This window comes from Nilaparvata lugens, chromosome 5 (genome assembly GCF_014356525.2).
Source record: "Nilaparvata lugens isolate BPH chromosome 5, ASM1435652v1, whole genome shotgun sequence".
Classification (NCBI taxonomy): Eukaryota; Metazoa; Arthropoda; class Insecta; order Hemiptera; family Delphacidae; genus Nilaparvata; species Nilaparvata lugens.
The window spans coordinates 17,690,231-17,702,407 of record NC_052508.1 but is presented as its reverse complement, the minus strand read 5'-3'; the positions used below and the strand labels follow the sequence as shown (position 1 = coordinate 17,702,407).

Here is a 12,177-nt window from a genome sequence, read left to right as displayed (position 1 = left end):
GCCGATCAGACGTGGTTTCAAGCTTTTACAATAGAAAAGTTTTAATTCATGCTGTTTCATCACATAAATATATGAGAAAATTTTGTTGATAAAAGAAACCAGAGTTTCAATCATTTATGTGTCAAAATACGAAAGTTTGATTTCATTGTATAGAAGGAGTTGATAGCAGAACCTTTCGTTTCACCAGTGGCTGCGGAGTAAGCAGCATCCTATGCTCTCCCCTCAAAGGTTGCCGAGCGACAGATGAATCCTACGTCGCGGATCTCCCTCTGTGACGTCACAATCCCTTCTCCGCACATGCGCACTGTCATGTAGCCGCGTTTTTGTGTGCGCAACTTGGCACACATTGATCAGTAGCCTGCTATAAAGCGTCGCGTCGGCACGGTTAGTGGCGTTCAGTACGCGTCGGTACGCCAACGTAGTCTGACTGGAGGCGAAGACGTAGCCACGACGTACTTCCTCATGACATCCGGCGTCTGTCTCGTGACTCGAACGTAGTCACGTGGGCTGTCAATCAGGTAAATCATCTGAATTTGACTGTAATCTGAAAAAAACCCACTGTGCGTGTAGTGAGATTGATTACACTACCGGCATTTTCATCCACCATATGACAACAAAGCTGTTGACACAAGAATTGAAATGTTTGTTAGCTATGTTTGATTCAATAAAGTACTAAATACCAATTTCAATTTCCAATAACCCAAATTTGACTCTACTTTTGAAGAAATTCAATCTTTTGTGAAACTAGTAAGAATGTTGACACTACCGGCATTTCCACCTACCTGTATCTGCCCTAAGACCCAGTGATGCAATGTAATTACACTTCCTGTATTTTTGGTTGAATGAATTTGAATTTCTATTCCAATATTGAATTGTTCATCCAATCATTATTGACAGTTCGTTTTGATTTCTATGAAGATGAAAAATTTATATTCGTAATTGAAATTGATGTTCACAGAATCTATTTTACCATACATTTATAAAACAAGATTATTGAAGTTAAAGTACTGAGTTCTCGGTATCCTAAATAGGAAGGATACAATGAAATTTGAAAATATATATTGCTGGCTTCTCACGTGCACAGATGATGTATGTGAGAGAAGAGTGGATCCTGATGATACCTCAACAAGCCGGTATTTTGTTAGCTTTCTGTCATAGAGTAATAACAATGAATTAGTTATAATAAAAATGAATTATTGATTTAAGGAAAAATTAATATGTAATTGAGGGTAGTTTCAGTGATGAGAATATCAAGTATTATCCACTTACTATACTCAAGCACATGCTGATGATGCTATTTTCCGTTGCGGTTTAAATGTGCTAAATTCATAAACTTATTGTATTGTTATCCATCATATCAAATCAAGAGTGCATCAGAATCGAATAGGAGTTTTCCAGAGGAACCTAGGTGCATTTGGAGCAGAAATATCACTGGTAATATTGTAATACCTAAGTAGAGTCTTGTAATCTATTGGGAGAAATAATTGAATATCGAATTTCTACCCTTTTTTACCCTCTCAAACATGAACGCATTCATGAATCTCCGATTCTTTCACAAAATGACACAATTATACAGCTGTATAAGATAGCTCAGTAATATGTACAAGTGGTATTTTATAGTTTAAATATTTCTGAATTGTCTGTATTGTGGTTGAAATAACATGAAATTCAATTCTTGATTTTGAGAATTTAGATTATTACAGAAATTCTATACAATCACATTAGTTTCATAGATCAAAAGATCTTGATAGGAATTCGAATTCTTGAATTGAAGTATGTGTAATAGAATGAAAATTAGGGAGGACTTAGCTCTCGTTATTAAAATATTTCATTGCTTTAAAATTACTATATTCCAACCAATAGGGGACGAATACAATATTTTATCGTCATTGCATAGTCTACATCATGTTGCGAGATGTCATGTAACTTCTAGATCCGAGTGATAAACAACAGTAATAAACCTGTTTATTGGGGGACACAACGTTTTGTCATGAGGTTTGATCTTGGACTTATTTCGGGAGCTATTTATGAGGCCTATCTCACTTGTGGGAGCGTTATGACCACAATATCAAGCCGTGTATCAATGTAGTCATGAATAAATTAGGGCATAGGAAACGAGAGAACAAGGCTAAATTCGAGCATCGAATGGGATTAAGCTCATGTCACGTGACGCCGGTTTGTTTAGCAACACGCGATACGTTTTAATTTATAGAACTGCACTTCATATCAAACACTTCCAATTCGTCACCAAACATTCTCAATTATTTTTTGTTGGTTCTCCAGTGAAGGGATCCAATTATCAGACTATTTCGCATCATTTGCCCTATTTTGTCCAAAAGGGAAAATGCTTCCTGATCAGCTTGACCGTGTTTCTATTAAAAAGCATGTAGGGTTGATTCCATAAGGATTTCCAGAATTTTAAAATACAATTTAATCCCACCTTCAAACCGATCCACTACCATTTGACAAATTGTCCAGAGATGTCGAATGATAGCTACCTTATATTTAGGAAGATAACAGGATGGTATCAGTTTATATCATTCTTACTTTTTTATATCATTCTGATGATAATTGATAATGCATATCGAAAGCATATGAAAAAGCGACTAAAATGCAATATCATATATCTCGGTTCACAAGGATTGGAGTATCATGCGACCTCCTTGTTATAAGGTGATTCCTGTATGAAATTATTCGATACACAAGACATATAATGAGAATCAGAGTGATATGCTCCTATTTTAGTGCATAATTTCATTCCCAGTGTAATAGAATACACAATATTGATGAACCTAACTGGACAGGAGGAGGCAGGACGTTTTTCCTATGCTAATGCTTGTATTGTGTTGGTAACGTGCTTGGTAATGATAACCTCATTCCAGGAAGCATCAATTCATTCCAGAAATATTGCATTAGTAGTAATACCAATGAGAAAACATACTTGTTTGAAAGATACTTGCATCATACAGAAAAGGTGCCGTTAAACCTCCTTGGATTGAGGCTCCATGCATATTCATCACAGGTGATGAAATACCACTGTAGGGAAAGTAGTGATCGAACTCAATTTTTCTGGTGGAGCAATATATTTAAGAAGTTCAAGAGATTAAATCCAGCAATAGCAAAAAATACTGAAAAGTGGCCAATTCCAGCAAAAGTAACAATCCTATAGTAGGTTTCAAGTGGTATGAACTGAAAAAAATTAGAAAAGCGAGGTATATACTGAATAATTTGATGTGTGAGATCACTTTTGTTCTCTTTGTTGGATTATATTATGTTCCTTATGAAATTATGATTTACAAATTTAATTATCTTATTCATTGAACTTGTTCTGGTTCATGAAAATTTATATCAAATTATTTATTGAACATTGGAAATATTTTGTACTTGAATCAACTAGAAATAAAAATATAAATCTGAGTACCCTTTTAAATTATTTTGTCACGACATGTTTCGGCTACTAATGCCATTTTCAAAATAGCATTATTAGTAGCCGAAACATTTTCAAAATGGCATTAGTAGCCGAAACATTTTCAAAATAGCATTATTAGTAGCCGAAACATTTTCAAAATAGCATTATTAGTAGCCGAAACATTTTCAAAATGGCATTAGTAGCCGAAACATTTTCAAAATAGCATTAGTAGCCGAAACATTTTCAAAATGGCATTAGTAGCCGAAACATGTCTTAACAAAATGAATTAAAAGTATACTCAGATTCATATTTATATTTATATTTAAAGTAGCCCTAAAGAAAAGAGACAATTGAATCAACTAACCTTGTGTATTGGAAAATCCTTTCTCAAGGTGCGACAGAACGAGTAAGTTACGGTGTGGGTTTCTGCTTCGATTGATACCACTAATCAATTAGGTCTCAGAAATCGAGGCCGTACTGTTCATACCCATGATTCACAATGTGTTTGTGATTCATGAAATTCTATCGCCATCGCTACTTACACTGGAAGCTGAAGTTCTGAACGACCTGACCGTTGTGTTCGTACCCGCTATCACTACACTAGTCTAATTAATACGTTTGTATCATAGGGTTTCCATAATTCGAGTAAAGTAACATTCATGGAATTCCAGTTATCATAATGTTCATGGAGTTTAGTTATGATGTTCACTTTGATGAGTGTAATTAGAGTAGATGTTGATAATCAAGTACCATTGAGGTATCCCATCAATTGGCGCGTGGACTGACAGCACTCATCCATTAGAGCTTCAGTTGTTATGATTGATTTCATCAACAGGCCACTGAACAGCAGCACTTGGAAATAGGTTGGAACACTGTTGCCCAGTTGGTTGGAATAATCTATATATAAAAGCGAAATGGCACTCACTCACTGACTGACTAACTCACTGACTCACTCACTTGCAGAACTAAAAATCTACCGGACCAAAAACGTTCAAATTTGGTAGGTATTTGTTCAGTTGGCCTTTTAGAGGCGCACTGAGAACGGATTTGAAGAAATGTTCGAAGATACGCCCAAAATCTGCGTTTTTTCAGCGTTTTCTCAGCTTTATCGAGAACAAATGAACAGAGAATGTTACAATTTAGTACAGAAGTTCTGCTAGGGTGTAATAATTTTGTGTTAAAAGGAATTTGCAATAACGTCAAAGATACGCCCAAAATTAGCGTTTTTTTAGCGTTTTCTCAGCTTTATCGAGAACAAATGAACAGAAAATGTTGAAATTTAGTACAGAAGCTCAGCTAGGGTGTAATAATGTTGTGTTGGAGGGAATTTGCAATAACGTCAAAGATACGCCCAAAATTAGCGTTTTTCCAGCGTTTTTTTGCTACTTCTCAGATTTATCGAGAACAAATGAATAGAAATTGTTCAAATTTACTACAGAAGCTAAGCTAGGGTGTAATAATGTTGTGTTAGACGGAATTTGAAATAACGCCAAAGATACGCCCAAACTCTGCGTTTTTCCAGCGTTTTTTTTTTCGCTTTCTCAGCTTTATCGAGAACAAATGAACAGAAAATGTTCAAATTTACTACAGAAGCTCAGCTGGGGTGTAATAATGTTGTATTAGAAAAAAATTGAAATAACGCCAAAGATACACCAAAATTAGCGTTTTATTTGCGTTTTCTCAGTTATTTCATCAAGTAATAGACAGAAAATTTTCAAATCTGGTACAGAGATTAGCTAGGGTCTAAAAATTTTGTGATGAAGTGACTTTAATATTTCATCAAAGATACGCCCAAAATCAGTGTTTTTCCAACGTTTTCCTCAGCTTTCCTGCGTTTTCTCAGTACTTTGACTATCTGATGGAATGAAGCATGCTCAAATGAAAAATTCAGGCGAGCGAAGCAAGCCCGCTGATCTCATTTTTGGGTGATCCAAAATTTGGCGGAGCCCCCTGGCTAGACGGATATGGCGAGCGAAGCGAGTCTGACGGCTAGTTTGTTATATTATCACTTTAAGGAATAATAAAAGTATTCTCTCTTCGATGGAACACTATCATCAGCACAGATAGATGCAACTAAAGAAGAGAAAGAAAATAAAAAGATATTGTGTGGGAGTATGATAAACAATTCTCATAAAGAAAGAGATTTGACTCGAAATGTATCATTTAGTTCTTATACTACAGTTCACACAAAATTACTTTTGACTTGAGGGGGCATGCGCAGCAGAGAAAGATAGGATGACGATGTTGCCGTTCTAAACCGGCCAGCCCTCTCTAATTATTTTCTAGTGAGTGTTCAAGTGCTCATGATACACTTACACTTCTACCTATGCCTCTATTCATCACTGTAATTGACTGATCTCCATCCATTTCTCTGCTCTGCATATTCCTCAAAGTTGAAAGTAATTTTGTATGGAAAACAAGTGAATAGGAAATGTAGAATGAAAGGGAGTAGATTAATCTAAACACATGTCTGGTAGAATACTGATTGATAAAATACAATGAAAGCTACCTAATAGTGGGATAACTATGGTAATCATAATATTGAAACATTATTTATTTTCATTTATTATTTCACAAAGGCGACTTTCTAGAAGTATTTTAAGCCTAGGTGATGATGATGGGATGAATGATAATACAAATGAGGTAGAGTTATTAATGAATAAAAATTATAGGTTATGCTATCCACTTTAACTATAGGCTCATTAGTACTTATTAGTACTCTTAGTACTAAACTATATTCATAACTGACCAAATGATACTATAGGTTTTTAGAATCTGATCATGAAGAATCGCTCGAGAGAGTTCACTCGAAGAATATTTATTGAATTAGAATTGATCAGATCACACGCTCTCAAGAATCTCATGATTTTTTCAGAAAAGGATTTGATATACAAATGACTTTCTAGAGATAAATAATAGATAGTGGCTGTCAACTCCTTGTTTGCTCTACAATTTCTGAGTGTTCATGAAGAATCAATCTTGATACGAAAAGAATTACGACAAGAATTATTAAAAATTACTACTCGATACACTGGCTAACATACCGAAATACACTTGAAAGTTCTATCTTGTAATAAATCAAATCTATTAAATGAATTATTGATTAATCACTCACTGATATTTTATGTTCTCAATTGATTACTTTATTAAATGAGAAATATGTGATAATTATCACGTTAATGAATAATCAAGTTTTCAATGTGGAATAATTTAATGATTCAAACATCCTTCTCACATTATTCTCACTGCGGGTTCAATGATCCGATTATTATATCCAATTGAATAACATAAGCAGGCTTATTGTGCTTCATTCTATGGAAAACCTACAACTGTTTCAATTCTTCACTCGATCTATTATGGTCGTCCCTTTTTCAGCTACATTAGTTCAAATTCAACCACTTAAAATATTCTTCCACCCTTTCATATTGCTCACATTCCGCAATAACACTGTTCTGAGATCAATTTCAAGAGGCCAGTGTTGGGAGAATGAGACAGGGTTGTATTTGAAGTGGGGTGGTGTGAATTATTAGCAAAAACCTTTGTCGTCACGGTTGGGAGTGTGACTCTGGAGTTGGTTGTTTGGTCTTGTTCGGACTCTATATTTGGACTCCCTCGCAATCATCCCCCCTCTCTCCCCCGGCCATCTATCAGTGGTCCATGCAATAATGGGCTTCGGTTTACTACTTTGAGGGTGCCGATGATAGGTGGGGAAACAGGATGACAGGGTGAGGGGGAGGACCACGGTTCGTTAGAGAACGGCATTAAATTTGCACCCTCTTGTTTACCGAGAGCAAATGAATCATGACTTTCCATTCATGTAGCGGCCTGTACATAATGATTATTAACGAACCGCTGCAGCGCCTCTAAACTTAAAAACAAGCAGATTAATTGTGACGAACAATGAATAATTTATGCAGCAATGCCCTTGGTGCGTCCGGCGCAAATTAGATTGCATGAGTTTGGCAATCAAATCAGTGGAGATGCTTTCAGTTCGGAATATGTGGAGGAGTGTAACATAAAGTTATCAGTTGAAGTCTTGTGGCAACATACGATTAGATAGTATTGGGAATCATATTCCACGATAAATAGAGCTTGCTTCAAAATCAGTGGAGAAACAGAGTATGAAGTATTTAAAACTTTGATATTTGGTTTGCCCGATCAGACAATATCAGAATCATAGTATACAATCATTGAAAAATATTTTCTTCAAAATGGAATTAGTGGATGTCCAGAGTATCGATTAGTTATTACTTTCATACTTGGTTCGCTGTTCAAAATGAAGATACTTTTAGTTCCGAGGGAGCAGTCGTGATTCATAGAAGCATCTCTGATGCCTGTTCCATTCGAATATCAATAATCTTATTTCACTCATTTCATACAATATGAGAAATCATGATATCATTCAAATTAAAAATATTGTCAAACTTCACCGCAATATTATATTGGGCTCAATATAATATTGAAAGAAAAATATTCATTTGAAAGGTTTTCATAAAAGCTCCTCATTTCTTGGAGCCGCTCAAATATTAAAACGTTTTTTGATTCAAACAACATAGTTACATTGTGGCTTCAAGGCTACAAAGTAAAATCTGAAATATATGAATGTGTGGGTCGTATTAGTTAAGACTTTGTAATTGACTTTTATTCCTCGAAACCACTATATTATTATAACGCTTTTCACGGTATTCCGTTTTCCTCATTTCCAGGAATAACTGTTCTCAATAGGACTGAATTGACTCGATTGTTCTAGGTTATATTGATAACTTTATTAATCGTAATTAGGATAAACTGATAGATGTAGCCTATTCGTAATCGTACGCTAAGCCGATTTTTGGCTTTGTTCCAAAGATCAAAAGTAAAATTAATGTTACTGTAGCTCTAATTTTTGAGAGACATCATCACTAGTGATTATGATCTGTAGGGCTTATAGCATAATAGCAACTACAAAGAGAGTATTATATCTTTTGGTAGGACTATAAAATGAAGCTATTCAATTCTTATTCCAAATCCTTATAATGATAAAAACCACTTATTATTCAAAACTCAACAATACTTTCAATAAACGACTATAATTGGTAATGTTTGTTATGTAAGAGTATAATGTACTTCATCATGGAACTACGACATGAATTATTAACCGATTATTGTAGTTACAACACTTCCGCTGGAATATAATACTGGAATACAATAAATTCCTACTTTTGAATATCAAGTTACAGAATTTTCAAATTTGAACATCCTATTCAACGTGTTTTACATCGTATCTTCTGCAAAACTCATCCACCTCTTGTGATAAAATTAGTATTCCTATTCAGAGCAAAATATATGAGAATTGTTTCAACCTCTGCTCTGCAGTCACAATATTGTTCTGTGTTGTTTCTTGCTATCTGATACCACAATTGCTGAATCGCTGTTTTGCAAAGTCTAATTATCTTGGCTTTACTTTTATCTCGAGTAGAATAATCGCTACGCTGGCAATTCAGGTTGCCCAACTTTTGCCGATAACAACTTTCAAAAGCTACGAGCACGTTATCAGACAATGGAATTCCAGGTTTCGGAAACGCGCTCCAATTAAAGTAGGATTTACTCCTCTAAACGTATTGTAATGAGTTGAGAATTCTTGTATTCGATGGAGAGTATTCGGCAAAGCCGATCATTAGAGCAGAAGTTCTGGTCTGCTTTGTTGGAGTGAGCTGGGGTTGCAATTGATACGCAAGTTGCAAATTGTTGGCCGATGAGAATAAACAGAGTTTTGATCTCTGGTAGCGATTCCTCTGTAGGAAAGATTGAGCGATATCCTTCTTCCTGGAATTGATTCAATGTTCCCTATGGGGTAGACGAGGGACTTTGTAGAGATTACCGGAAAAGTAACGCAAAAGTAATGATGCCGGTGCCAAAATAAAAGTGAGAGAAGTATCAATCGATTGTGGATGAATTCAAGAGAGTAGGCCTACTGTTACTGGAGAAAAACTGTGAATAATCCTGCATATAGCTTTGTAAATAATTTGAAAAATAACCTTCTGAAATATTTCCGTGAATAGTTCAATATGAAGAAGCATAGTAAAAAGTTTAATCAAAATTTGAGCCCTTCTCCAATTATTCACATGAAAGATTCATCAATAGAAACAGTCGAAAATATAATAATATGGTTTCCAAGGAGAATTCTATGATGATCTACAGTCAGAATTTTGATGAAATCTTTGTAATATCTCGCATTTAGATGCGATCTTTAGCTGATCGAATAGATTATTTGCTTAGAATTCAGAGTCTCTGAGAAAGTTATGTTATCACTCATTCTCTTTCAGTGTTCAAGGCAATTTTTATTCATTAGGATTAGAGAAACCTTCTTTGAGTAGACTTATATTTCCGATATGAATGATTTGGATTTATAATTATTATCAGTATGAGTGAGCATGTGTGCTATATGGGCGTGGCGATTAGGTGTGGCGTGTTTAGGCGTGGCTTAATTGGCTGTTGCCTTCCACCAATGACGACTCAGACGACCGACGACGCTCGTCGAATCACAGCCTTCCAGCCTATCAAATAGCTCAGTCCTATCACTTCTCATACCGCTGGAGTGAAAAATGGTTCTTTAATTATTGTGATTAGCTCTGAATATTTATTCTCTTGATTCAAAAAACGTGTTGATTCTCAAATTTGTCTCACTCAATATTAAAATAATGTTGTATAGAGCATAATTTCTATCACCACGAATATTATCTGTTGACCTTTCATCACATTATCAATTGAAATTCCCACATTTCTTCATCTTGAGCTCATGTGGAAACTATTTTTCAAGAGCTTCATGGACTAAAAACTGAAGCTTGATCGAACGCCTTTATAATGAATTGAAGACAATATGGCAAGGCTGGGAGTTGTAAATGAAATATCGAATCAAAATCAATATCAATCGAATCAATTGATAAATGAGTTCAAAAGCTATCCCAGCGGAGAATATTTCAATGAAACAATCACAACAATATGAAAGTAATTTCATCAACGACACTATCAGTTAACATATCCAGAAATAGAAACGTGCTTACATGAGACATTCTATAATATTAGGAATATTGTTCCAGTCAGAAATAATAGAATACGTTATGAAAAATTCATTTGAATCAACCAAAACTTGGCTAGTTCTTGAAGTTTTCTGTTCAGAAATACTTGAACAAGGCTCAACTCACTTGTTCAAATATTTCGTTTGTCTTAGTATGCATCAACTGGTAGTATGCCTATACTTTGATTCATTTCGTCAAAATTATTATTCCACCCTACAGCTAAATCTTCAAGTTCCTCGTTCATTTTTGTACGTATTTAGGAATATTCAGAAAATCAGTAACTGAATCAATCTTCAAAATGGTTCAGTACTCTGTTCATTGATGTGCGTATTTTTAAAAATTCAGGGAATCTTAAATCGTATATCCTGGAGCAGTAAGGTGCAAACACCCCTAGCGGAATGTATGATCCCCACCATTCGTGCCGCCACATCTATTCCGGCCGACGGTTATAACATTTATTTAAAGCTTCGATGAGCAGAAGGGCTGTTTGCGAGAGGGATTTGGCCACGGATACATCCGTCCCCTCTCTCTCCGATCCATCTTAGTCCTAATCTCTCCTCCTTATCTGGCAGAGCCACCTATCGCTGTTTCCATTACACACCCCATCCGTTTCCTGTTTGCCATCCGCGAAAGAGGGCCCAAGTGGATAAACTGTTTTAATGGGGTAGAACGACGCGACCTGAGGGTGTATCATCACAGAGTCGTGCTCAGCTCACATTGGCAGTGCGAGGTGTATCACCACAGAGTACAGAGAGTCTCACCCTCAGTTCACGTTTGCAGTAATTCGCAGTGCTACCAACTTTGTCACACCCGCGGATTGAAGCCTGCATGTCACCAGACTTGATTGATTGATGATGTCTCATACACGGCACCATTCATAGTTCGTATCAATCATAGCTACAAACTTTTGACACATTGTCGTCGGCTCCACTGAAAAACAAAGTAAAGTTGCGCATTGGTTGATTCATCAACATCAAGTCATCCCTGATGGATCGGCACAATTATTGCTGGGAATTTCAGAAACAGTTTCAGTTTTGTCATGGAGGAAAAGTCTGATCAAACTTAGATTTGTTAAGAATATGGAACTCCATTAGTAAAAATATGTAAACGAAGTTTCAGAATGATAAGTCTCACGTTTTTCTCGGTTTTACTACAGTGAGAATTAACACTGAATCAATAACTGAAAGAACGACTGTACATCTAAATTTTTACATTCAACCTACTTATTATTAATATTATTAGCGTATGGCTTTGAATGGTGGGGAGACCCAAGGGTAGTTCCACCTCGCCGTATATAGTCCAAAGTTCCCTAATGGAAAAAAGGACACTTAGGTTATAATCAACCTACCTATGATTTGATCCTATTACCTAGCATAATGTGATACATTCATTGAGCAAGCACTCAAATAAATGGAACAATTGGGGAAGGATCTTGAACTATCATATCCCTCAAATCTACATTATAATACTTATAACACGGTCTGAAATAAAGTTTAGTCTTCATAAATTTCATATTCAGATCCCTTATAACACAATAATTCTATGCACCAATTCCATTCTTCGGAGTAATTGGAATAGGATGATATTAATTGAAAGGAAAGTCGTTCGTACTTGCAAAATTCATTTTTCGCTTACTGTAACCATACTTGAACAATCAAGTAGATTGAAATAACTTGGAAATGATCAATAACATGTCTGTTTCAAACTGCT

At 35.6% G+C, this 12,177-nt stretch overlaps 1 protein-coding gene across 1 annotated transcript in view; it reads left to right on the top strand.

The window, feature by feature from the left end:
- The first annotated feature begins 338 nt into the window (after window positions 1–338).
- LOC111053779 (protein O-mannosyl-transferase TMTC2) overlaps window positions 339–12,177 on the top strand; it is a 147,631-nt gene continuing 135,792 nt past the window's right edge. Inside the window, 1 exon segment of the mRNA XM_039427788.1 lies at window positions 339–518. The gene's annotated coding sequence lies outside the window, so the exon portion shown is untranslated.